Genomic DNA, 12,662 nt, shown 5'->3' with positions numbered 1-12,662 from the left:
CCATTGACTCCCATAGTATTTATTTTCCAGTGGCAGTAAATGGGGTCCAAGAACTTTTTGCTTAATGACATTCTTCCAAATATCTTCTGGTGTGTTCAACAGAACAAAAACATTTAAACAGATTGGGAATAATCTGAGGGTGAGTAAATGACGACAGAATTTGCATTTCCCTTTATGGTTTGGACAACTTAATTCCCTTCAGTTTCTAAGCCCAGACTTATTAAAATGGTGCTAATCAAATATTTTTAAACTTTTATTAGAATGGTCATTTCTGTTCTGTTTTTTTTTTAAACTGCACCGAGGTATTGATACACGTATCAGCAAGGAATGCATCATGATATATAGTGTTACCATATTGATGGTTTGAGCACATCCCTATTTAAAGACTTCCAGTTCACCTTTTATACTTCAGGCACCAGTCCCTTTAAAGCTCTCTGCACGGCTCTGCCCCGGACACCCATGACAAGCTATTCAAACTTTACACCACTGGAGTCACAGATAGCAGAGCTAGTGCAAATTCTTTCTGCCAACAAGGCGTGCTATTTGTATTCAGTGTAAATAGACACACCGGTTTTCTCAACCACTGGAAATATCTCTGGCCCAAATTCTTATGGAACTGATTGACATTATTTTATTGAATTTCAACTTCAATGTAGAGAAAGTAAACAACTAAGATTACTGAACAGACTGACATCTGACTATTCTGTTTCTCTTTTTGTCCTTGTAGATCCTCCTGTTCTGCAGATCATTATTATTCCACTCCAGTCTCTGTTGTGTATGATTCCTTTCTTGCTCATCTCACTACTCATATACGGGTTTTGTGAATTGTGAAACAGACATGCATCTACTCCTAATGCAATGTGAGCCCGTTTCTACTGTATTAGCAAAATGTAGCTTTTGAACATTATTTAATAAGTATCCCCTGTGTCATAAAGTATGTGTATGCCATTTCTCATAGTAACATCCAGCGTCCTGGATATCTTGATTGACAGGAGGTTCATCCAATCAGCAGTAGCTATCTCATTCCAACAAAATACCAACCTTTTCTGTGATTTGACTTTTCGATGTGGTTTCTGACTTATTTTGTTTCACGAATTGTTGTTGTGTTTTAAGATTTGCTTTTCTATATGTCATTTTGCTTTTTGGATTTTTTATTTTGCTTTTAGATTTGTATTTAGTTTTGCAACTTGTATATGGTCTTGCACTTCTTGGCCACAGTAGCTTTTAGTCCACCCAGCAAAATCGAGGCAGAGTCTAATTTCAACGGCTTGGGTTAGCCCTGATTCAGATGAGCGTGGCCAAAAAGAAAGTGTTTGTTTGTTATGACATCATCAAATGCAAGTAAACATTAATGACATCATTAGTATTATATTAGCTTTCACATAACATTCATACGCATTCTACGTTATCAATTTTCTTTCATTTTAACAAATTAAAAATAAATGCAGTTATAATTCTTAAGACGTCAACTGTGGCCCTACGCTCGACCTGATTTTGTCAAATGGTTGAACATATTTTTTTGAGCTCAGGACAACATCATTATAAATAAAACCTTAACCCACACCAAACCCCTACCATAACCATAACTGACCTCTAAAATCTGAGGGAAATGATAAGTGAAAAACAATGGTCTAGATCCTGGTTGGAAGATTCAACTTAAAATAAATTGTAAACTTATTTCTGAAATCTGATTGGTTGATTCAAATGTTGTCCCAGGGTCAACATGATGATGTCCTTAGGATATGTTAAGTATTTTTGGTTTCTCTGTGGAATATTTACGACTCCTAAGCTTCAAAGCAGAGGGGAGTAGCCTCTCTGTCTTGTTAGATATACAAGTTTAATTCAGGCCTTGTTTGTATTCGTATATCCGAATGAATCACTACTTGATGCAATTCCAACTTCTCCATTTTTGATATCGAAATGTTTGTCTTTACAATTCCTCATTGTTTCTACATATTGTGTGACCATAGAACACCTTACACTCATTATGTTATAGTTTGGACTGGTATTTTGTAAAGTTGCTAGGAGGTCATAAAGATGCAAATTAGCTGCTAAGTGGAGAAAGAACCTCTCAATTATGATTGGTTCATTCAAACTCGGAGGGCATTCCCTTTCATGAAGTTTAATATCGACCGAGGACACAGACAGTCAGTTAGTTTCTTTAGTTAAGTTTTCCTCAAGTTGCATCGTTTGACCTTCCTCTCACCTTCCCCTTTCGGGTAATTCTTCTCTATCTGGAGAATGAAGAATGGACCTCTGCTGCCTCGTACAGCTCAAAGAGCCAAGAGGGCTGTGGTCCGCGACTTTTCCACAACTTTCCAGCAGGACCGCATTCTGAAACATTTGAACATTTCCATCTCTCCAAGCGCATATGAATACATTCAGCACAGAGCTCGCAAGTATCCGTTTCTATGTATAGAATAGCCGCGATGATTTTTTATCTGATATTCAGAAATTGTTGACAAGCTCTTTCTCTCTTTCTCTCTCTCACTTTGCCTCTTTGTCTCTCTTTATCCCTCGACGCTCCCTAGCGCATTTCTGTTTCATGTATTTGTTTGTGATAATGTGATTGTAATTATGCTTACCATGTAGAGTGGAGTTTAATAAACAACCATAAAGATGTGTGTGATGGGTTTTCTGTGCTCATGCTCACAAACTGGTCACTTAAACTGTGTTTCGATCTATGCTACCTTTGAACTAAATCCTGTTTGGTCACAGGATCACGTTACTTTTGACCATGAGATAACGTTAAGTGTATAATATCATAGATGCATTTGGACAAATGCATACAAGTATTGTTAAACTTTATATTACTAATCAGAGACTTGACCAGTGAATAGGTAATAGACAAATGACGGATCAGGGTGAGAAGAGAGATAACATAAGAGCATTGGGACATTAACAGGGGTAGAGGGGTGTCTACTCAGATTTTTTTATGAATGAGGGCCTTCCCTCGAGTTGCAGGTCTGGAGTGACGAGGGCAGATAGATTTCAGGTGCGGGTCCTTGCAATAGCTACAAACATGAGCAAATTAACACAGATGGAAATAATACAGAATCATTAAAGTTGTAACATAGGGGAAAACCGTTAAACTCCAATGTGTAACGGCCCCGGACAGCAGGCTGAGCTCTGTTAGTGTAAGCTTTAAGGCAGTAAGGTGCATAGTGACCGTGAGAGCTACATTATCGCACAAGCCAGTATTTTTTTAGCCTCCAAAATGGTCAACTGTTCAGTGTCTTTACCTGACCAATCTAATGTTGTATTGAACAGTGTGAAGAATGAAGAAGACGTCGCTGAGAATGATTTGTTATGCGGCAGGGGGAGTAATCTTAGAAGCGCGGCCGACGAGCGCGTTCTCAAAGGTCGGCATTCTGGCATTGAGGCCTTTGACAGTAGCTGACAGGTCTTTAAGAGCTTTGAAGAGCTGATCATTGATATCGGTGGCTCCATGAGTAGAAGGAGGTGACGAGGTCTGCATGTGTCTTGTTGCTGGACGTGGTGAAGATGTCTTGGATAATCGTTTCCTACCATCTTGTTTGGGTTGAGCCTGCGGTGCATGAGTTGACTGAGCAGCTGCTTCAGTTTGATCAGGTGAGTTGCTCAAGGTGTTGTGGGCTAATACGAGCAAGTGTTCTTTGGATAGTCCTTGGTTGAAAGGAATAGCTGTCACGGTTTTCGGACAGGGAAGAACCCAAGCGTACAAATATAGATATATACAATAAACCTTTAATATTTAAAGTGTTTGCTGCTTAACATACAGCCAAAACAACTCTTACTCTTTCTGTGATATCTACACATATGTGTAAGAACTCATAACACATGCCCCTCATGTTTATTAGTGGAATATGTGATGGTGTATATAACTTGTGTGAAATATTAGTATAATAACCTGCTGACTAAATGTTGTGCTAGGGCAAAAGAAACAAAAGTCTGCACAAGTATTGTGATGGATTGAGGAACCACGAGTAATCCTCTCACCCCTCATGCACGCGAGGAGAACCTTTTAATGACAAAATGTTGGAAATATGTGAATATTGTATTTCATGGATTTCTGTGGTTGTTCTGCCATTTCCTCCATATGTGGGTAAGTGGGGGATCACCGATTTGTTGTATTATTCTTAGCATATTGACCAGTAAGTGGCGGAAGAATTTGAGAATAGAAGTGTAGGGGATCTACAAATTTGTGAATGATTATGAAGACTTTTATTTTGACAAATTGTGAAGACTTCTATTTTGACGCTTGACGGGCGCCGCCAATTTTTGGTTTTGACGTATTGCGCGAAGAGAGATGGAGAGTTAGCACGTGGAGTGAGTGAAGCAGCTGAGAGCGGATTGTTGAGTTCGTGAAGTCAATCCCGATCAAAAAGTTATTTTTAGACCCGTGACATCAGCCAGAGATGTATAACGTTGCCGCGGAGTCTTTGTTTATGTGAAGAAGTTTGTTGAAGTGAGTTTTAAAAAAGAGTTTTCTGCCGTTTCTTTTGCGTGTGAAGCTGGGCAGAAAGGCCTGTTAGTTTCATAAGGTTTCAGTCTCGTGTAGGAGTGAATACTCTCACGTTTTCTTTGTTTAAAACAGTTTTTGTTTCATTTTTCTAAAACGAATATGAGACAGTGAATGCTGATACTGATTGAGTCGTCTGATAGGGCCGTGCGTGCGTGCGTGCGTGCGTGCGTGCGTGCGTGCGTGTGTTGTTAGTCTTCTCATTTGAGACTCCATCAGCTGGGATTGCAGCCTCGTTGAATCAAGCTGCTGACGTCAGTATCGCGAGCACAATCGCTGAGAGTTAAGTGAGTGAAGAGACAACCTGCCATCCATTGGACATCATTCAGCTCCTCATCCACAATCCAAGAGTGCTGATGTACATTGTTTTTCCTGTTTTCCTACTGAATACTGCTAAGCAGAATAACATTGCCATTTTCTGTCAGTGAGTCATCTAAACTAAACAGTTCAATCGTACAGTCATTTTGATGGAGCCGTTATAAGTGAATTTTTCCTGAAAAGTGGATTCATAAACTTTATTTTTTTGTGCTCGTGAACTCAAACGGACAGAGTATAACTTTTTCATTCCTTTTTCCTGGAGTTTTGAATCGAATTTGAATCTTTGAGTCAAATCGGAGTGAACTGTTGAACTTTCAAGTGAACTGTTTCAATCTATTTACAATTGTGAATCTTTCTAAAGTGATCCTGATTCTGAATGTGTTCAAATTGAATTGAAACTGAAACAAATCAGTTTTCTTCTCCTTTTATTATTTTCCACATTTTTATTTAATTTTTGATTCATCTGCATTTAAAATTGTTTCATACTTCCTGTGAAAACAAAGAAAAGAGAAGCATTTTATTTAATGCAGTAAAAAATAAATGTAATTTTTTTGTTAGTTAAGCTAAAACTGTTTGTTTATTTGTGAGTCACTTATACTAAGGAGTGGGGGCGTCTTACCTATCCTGTTAGATCCGGGGAGGGTGGGTTTTGTAGTACGCTAGGTTTAACCCCTGAGTTTTCTACACACACACTTCAGGTGGCCTCCGTGCATTGAGTAAATCCTGAAGCCCACATCGCCGACTCTTGAGCATTACACATTGCAACACGATAGAAACCACACAACTAGTTTAATTAGTTGTACGTAGACTAAAAGCATTGGGTGGGGGGACTAGGATCCTGTTGCTCACTCAGTCTTCCTTAGTATAGTGCAGAACATTTCCCTCACAAGGCGGTGGCATATTTCCCCCGCCACAGAAGAGTAAGAGTCAGAAGTGTTCCACCTGCTGCTGCATGCGCTATACTGTCATAATACTTGATTTGGTTAATCAAAGTATTCTTCATTTTCGTATGCCTCTTCATTGCTTCCTACTAAGGACATAACACAAATGTAATAACTTATTTACAGTAAGCTGTAGTTAGTATTTCTGTGTTTAGTTATGTGCTGTAAGTTAAGAAACAGTTATTGTCCCTCTAAATTTGAAATGCATTTATAGATTATAAATGGGAAAACATGTATTTTGTATTAATTTTAAGACATAGACTTGATAGCATGTAAAATCTCCTGCAGTTCTTTTATATAAACACTAGAGGTCTCTATCACACAGCCCTATGATCTAATGACGTCACATACATCATGCTGTACATAGACATGAGCACTTAAATATCTCTTAATGTTTTAACTTATGAGTGGTCGAAATGTTGTGGTCTCAAGTCTTAAAAATGAATACATTTTGTTTTAAATACAATTAATTCTCACTTGTATGTGATTTATTTAATCAGAGTCGAGTGTTGAATTGCATTTCCCACCTTTAAAGAGATGTAATTAGGGGCTTATAACACCTACTGAGAGTTAATAATAATTGTATATATTTGTTATACTAAAGAATGCTGTTTTATGTGGGATTAGATATTCACCTGCGCTTTTGTCTTACTGCGCATGCTCAGAGAAGCCTCAAAGAAGCGCCGCATCTCAATCTCTCTAAACTAAATCCTTGGTGTTTCGAGTATGACGTCATCACGCAACCATGTATTTTTAACACTCATATGTAGTTCCCTTTCTGTCGGTCTCTCGACGTTGTGTCGAGAACGACAGATGGGGTTCGCCCTTGAGAACCAATCAACTCTGACTACTATAGAAAAGGCCAATGAAATTTGCATGCCGGGCTGAGGTTACATACGTAAGCAAGACGATTTAATCAAAACAAACAAGCCACGCCCACAGATGTGACTCCAAACACCAATGATTTAGTGAGAGCCCGTTTTAAAACTGTCCTTTAGGTATTAATGCACAAAACACTTACAATATATAATCATTGATTGTCCTATTGATTTCATGATGTATTCAATTATTAATTTAACAGAAAACTCCAGGAGATCAGTGACAGGTTTAGAAGTGAACCTTTAAAAGTAAAAGTAAAAAACAAAGATCTTTTATCAGAGATGGTCTTTTCTTCAGTCGGTTTGTTTTGTTTTATAGAGTACTTCATGTCAGAGGTTATTTGATGTGAACTGTTATGTGTTGACTGTATACTTGCATCAGGTGTTAAAACAATTAATATGAAAAGCCAAAGACAAGAGTTCTCTGTAAGTAAATCTGAAATGAAATGATCTTTTCACCTGTATTTTATGAGATCATTTTTATTTTAACACCCCGTCATATTAAAGACCAGAGACTGTAGTGTGAACTGTGAAGGGTGTTTCCCTGTCAAATGAGTCTTGATGAAACGCCTGCTTGTCATGAAAAGTGTGATAGAAGAATGTAACCTGACAACTTCACATTTCTTTCACTTTCTCTTCTCTTTGTGTGACACTCGCTGAAAACATTTATTTACTTTTGTAATGTTGCTTGTTTGCATGTTTTGTTTCCAGCACATCTTTTTCTCTTCTTGCAGCAGCAGACTAATAAATTAAATTGTGTGAATGTTTTATTTTTAAATACATCGCTAATGTTTAGGATATATCTCTATGGGCATGAATGGGTAACTATACACAAATATTTGATTCAGATATGGGTGTCTCTGTTTACATCTATTAAATCAATGAAACAAATGAATAATTATTTAATTTAAAGAGACTGTAGACAGAGCTGCGCACTCTTTTCTTGTCATTTTTTGAAGTAATTTTCCACTGGTATTTCTATTGAGAAAAGACACTTTTGAATTGTAAATGTTGAAATATTTGCAGGAAGCCACTCCTTGAATGGTGCCCATGGTTTCTCAGCGAACTGGTTTCTCCTCAGAATGGTTGTAACGCCAGAAACAAATACATCCTGACTTTTAACACAGTTTATCTGACCAATCTAACAAGTTGAAAAGTTAACCCTTCAAAACCAGATCAGACAAGGGAGGTTTGGATTCATCCATAAAAACATGTTTATTGTAAACCACAAAATGAAAATTCTCTCATCGTTCACTCACCCTCATGTCATCGTTCATACCATTATAAATGACTTTGTTTGTTCTGATGAACACAGAGAATGATATTTCGAATGTTAGCAATATTCAGTTCTAGAACATCAATGACTGCCATAATAAGACAAATCCAATGGTAGTCAAAGGTGCCCCAGAACTGTTTGTGTTCCTAAATTCTTCAAAACATCTCATGTTGTGTTCAACAGAACAAAACTAATTCTACTATGGTAGTGGATGATGTCCCAGAACTGAGAAAATGGCTGACATTCTTCCAAATATCTTTCTTTGTTTAACAGAATGAAGAAATGTATACAGATCTGAAACAATCTGAGGGCGAGTAAATAATGACTTTTCATTTAGGTTGAACTGTCCCTTTCAAATCACTATTCAGACAAGTGTTTGCATAGCGAGTGTTTGCATAAGTTTTTGTTTCCTTGTTCAACTCGAAGTTATCTTTATCTACTGACGCAGCTCATCAGACTCATCAGATCTCACCAAAGAGAATCACCTGCTGAAACATCAACATCACAGAAGAAGATCCTCATCAAAACAACTATTTTTTCATCATTTGTCAACATTGGAGGTTTGCTCTGAAGTCGGCATCATGGAAGTTTGCTTCATTTTTATGTTTCTGTCCTCTCTGACTGTCAATGGTAAGTTCATATGTTTATGACTTTAATTCTTTCTTGACAGATAACAGTTGCTTATATGACACCTCAGGTTAATAGGTGTGACAAAGAAGGATGTTATACACAAGACAAGTGGAGTTTCGTGTGTACATGCGTACTATAAAGGGAACTTGAGAACCTGCCTCATCTCTTACAACTAAACTTGACGTGAGACTTGCATGCAAAGACTTGAGACTTACTTGTGACTTGCAAAGCAATGACTCGGTTCCTTTGCTGGCTCTATATCATCACACATCATTAATAACTGAACCAAGAACCGTGTAATAATGTTGTTAATAAAAGCTCTTTCTGCATGTCTGTGTTATTATTGTGCATTCACATTGTGTTTGTGTTGTTCAGGTGTGTTTGGTGATGAAGTGAAGTCAGTGTCAGTGATGGAGGGACATTCTGTTACTCTACACACTAATCTCACTGAACCACAGAGAGATGATAAGATAGTGTGGTATTATGGACCTGAAAACACATTTGTTGCCAGAATGAATGGAAAGGCCGACAGCATCATATATTCAGATGATGAGAGATTCAGAGACAGACTGAAGATGAACGATCAGACTGGAGATCTCACCATCACACACATCACATCTCAACACTCTGGACTTTATACACTGAAGATCAGCAGAAACATGAAAGTCTCATACAAGAGATTCAATGTTACTGTCAATGGTGAGTAATATAGACTCAATATACTGTCTCTTGTGTCTCTCTTCAGCATTGTGAGACATCATAGAAGCTCTGATGTAAAAAAACATGATTGAAAGCACTGTTAAGTGTTCAGTTGCTGTTAGATGAAGTAGAAATAGTAGTTAAATGCTATGTTTATAAACCGTGGCAGATAACGTTACTATTGGCACCTCGGTATTGTTGTGCATTAAAAATGATGCAATAATAACAGTGTAAATCATTAGATTTATAAAAACAATGATATTTATACTTCATTAACCCCCAACACCATACCCCTAACCTTATGAATTCAAATGAATTTTAAAGCATAAATCAATCTTATTGAAAACAAATGAATTCATGATCTGTAAGGTAATAGAAAAGGTAAAAGAGTGTTTTCAGCAAGAGATGGATTGACCTCAGGACCAGACACTTGCAGGGTAACAGAGGATAAGTATTGTTAGTACAGTATTTACAGTAGAGGGCCTTCAAAACACTAATAAAAGATGATCATTCTACTGTTCTCATCCTCCAAATAACACGTATCAATGCTGTTTTTATCATCATTATCATAAAAAAATCAGAAGATGGTGAGAACAGAATTATATTTTTAATAAGACAAAACTGTGTTTTTCTACAACAGCAGCAAGATCTCCATCAGCCCCCCTAACATCAGCTGATCCCTGTAAGTGATGTCAGCCCACCGTGTGTTAAACATACTGCCTCTTACAACAGTATATGTCATGATACATTGGACACGTTTATTTCCAATAGTGACGATGACAAGTCCTACACAGTTATAACAGCTGTTATTCTGTAGAACAGAGAGGGAACCTTAAAGGGACATTTCACCAATTTTTTTTAGATATTATCATTATTTACTCATCCTCAGATTGTTTCAAACCTGCACATTTCTTTGTTCTGCTAAACGCAAGGGAAGATATTTGGAAGAATGAACCCCCATTGACTCCCATTGTATTTATTTTCCAGTGGCAGTAAATGGGGTCCAAGAACTTTTTGGTTAATGACATTCTTTCAAATATCTTCTGGTGTGTTCAACAGAACAAAAACATTTAAACAGATTGGGAATAATCTGAGGGTGAGTAATGACGACAGAATTTGAATTTCCCTTTATGGTTTGGACAACTTAATTCCCTTCAGTTTCTAAGCCCAGACATATGGTGCAAATAAACTTATTAGAATGGTCCTTTCTGTTCTGTTTTTTTTGTGTCAAAACAGCAAACTCCATAATATTGATACACGTATCAGCAAGGAATGCATCATGATATATAGTGTTACCGTATTGATGGTTTGAGCACATCCCTATTTAAAGCCTTCCAGTTCCCCTTTTATACTTTGAGCACCTGTCCCTTTAAAGGTCTCTGCACAGCTCTGCCCCGGACCCCCATGACAAACTATTCAAACTTTACACTACTGGAGTCACAGTTTGAAATGATGTTTTGCAGAGCAAGTGCAAATACTTTTGCCAACAAGGCGGTGTAGTTCAGTATTATAGACACTCAGATATATCTCAACCACTGGAAATCTCTCTGGCAAAAATTCTGATTCCCACTGACATTATTTCATTGAATTTCAACTTCAATGTAGAGAAAGAAAACAACTAAGATTACTGAACAGACTGACATCTGACTATTCTGTTTCTCTTTTTATCCTTGTAGATCCTCCTGTTCTGCAGATCATTTTCATTACAATCACGTCTCTGTTGTGTATGATTCCTTTCTTGCTCATCTCTCTACGCATATACGGGTTTATTGGAGTGTGAAACAGACATGCATCTACTCCTAATGAAAGATCTCATGCCAACAAAATACCAACCTTTCCGGTTTGACTGATTTGTTGTTTTGTTTTCTGACTTTTCGATGTGGTTTCTGACTTATTTTGTTTCCCGAATTGTGAATGTGTTTTAAGATTTGTTATTCTGTCTTTAGATTGGATACTGAGTTTTCAGATATATCAATTTGCTTTTGGATTTTTTATTTTGCTTTTAGATTTGTATTTAGTTTTGAAACTTGATTTTAGTCTTGCACTTCTCGGCCACGGTAGCTTTTAGTCCACCCAGCGAAATCGAGACAGAGTCTAATTTCAATGGGTTAGCCCTTCTTTAGACGAGCGTGGCCAAAAAAAGGGTTAAAAATTGTTTGTTATGACATCATCAAATGCAAGTAAACATTAATGACATCATTAGTATTATATTAGCCTTCACATAACATTCATACACATTCTATAATATCATTTTTCTTTCATTTAAACAAATTAAAAATAAATGCAGTTACAGTTCTTGATCGCTAGATGTCAACTGTGGCCCTACGCTCGACCTGATTTTGTCAAATGGTTGATCACCTCAGGACAACAGATTTTTTTGAGCTCAGGACAACATCTTTATAAATAAAACCTTAACCCACACCAAACCCTTACCATAACCATAACTGACCTCTAAAATCTGAGGGAAATGATAAGTGAAAAACAATGGTCTAGATCCTGGTTGGAAGATTCAACTTAAAATAAACTGTAAACTTATTTTGAAATCTGATTGTGTGACCATAGAACACCTTACACTCATTATGTTATAGTTTGGACTGGTATTTTGTAAAGTTGCTAGGAGGTCATAAAGATGCAAATTAGCTGCTAAGTGGAGAAAGAACCTCTCGATTATGATTGGTCCATTCAAACTCGGAGGGCATTCCCTTTCATGAAGTTAAAATATCGACCGAGGACACAGACAGTCAGTTAGTTTCTTTAGTTAAGTTTTAATTTTCCTCAAGTGTCATTGTTTGACCTACCCCTCACCTCACCCTTTCGGGTAATTCTTCTCTATCTGGAGAAGGAAGAATGGACCTCTGCTGCCTCGTACAGCTCAAAGAGCCAAGAGGGCTCGAGGTCCGCAACTTTTCCACAACTTTCCAGCAGGACCGCATTCTGAAACATTTGAACATTTCCATCCCTCCAAACGCATACAAATAAATTCAGCACAGAGCTCGCAAGTATCCGTTTCTATGTATAGAATAGCTGCAATGATTTTTTATCTGAGATTCAGAAATTGCTGACATGCCCTCTCTCTCTCTCACTCACTTTGTCTCTCTTTCTCTCTCCACGCTCCCTAGTGCGTTTGTGTTTCATGTTCAATGTATTGGTTTGTGATAATGCGATCGTAATTATGTTTACCATGTAGAGTTAGAGTTTAATAAACAACCATAAAGATATGTGTGATAGGTTTCCTTTCTCATGCTCACAAACTGGTCACATAAACTGTGTTTCAATCTATGCTACCTTTGAACTAAATCCTGTGTGGTAAAGTCACGTTACTTTTGACCATGAGATAACGTAAAGTGTATAATATCATAGATGCATTTGGACAAATGCATACAAGTATTGTTAAACTTTATATTACTAATCAGAGACTT

The sequence above is a fragment of the Triplophysa dalaica genome, chromosome 10 (assembly GCF_015846415.1).
Source record: "Triplophysa dalaica isolate WHDGS20190420 chromosome 10, ASM1584641v1, whole genome shotgun sequence".
Classification (NCBI taxonomy): Eukaryota; Metazoa; Chordata; class Actinopteri; order Cypriniformes; family Nemacheilidae; genus Triplophysa; species Triplophysa dalaica.
The sequence above is the reverse complement of the archived record's forward strand: the minus strand, read 5'-3'. Positions refer to the sequence as shown.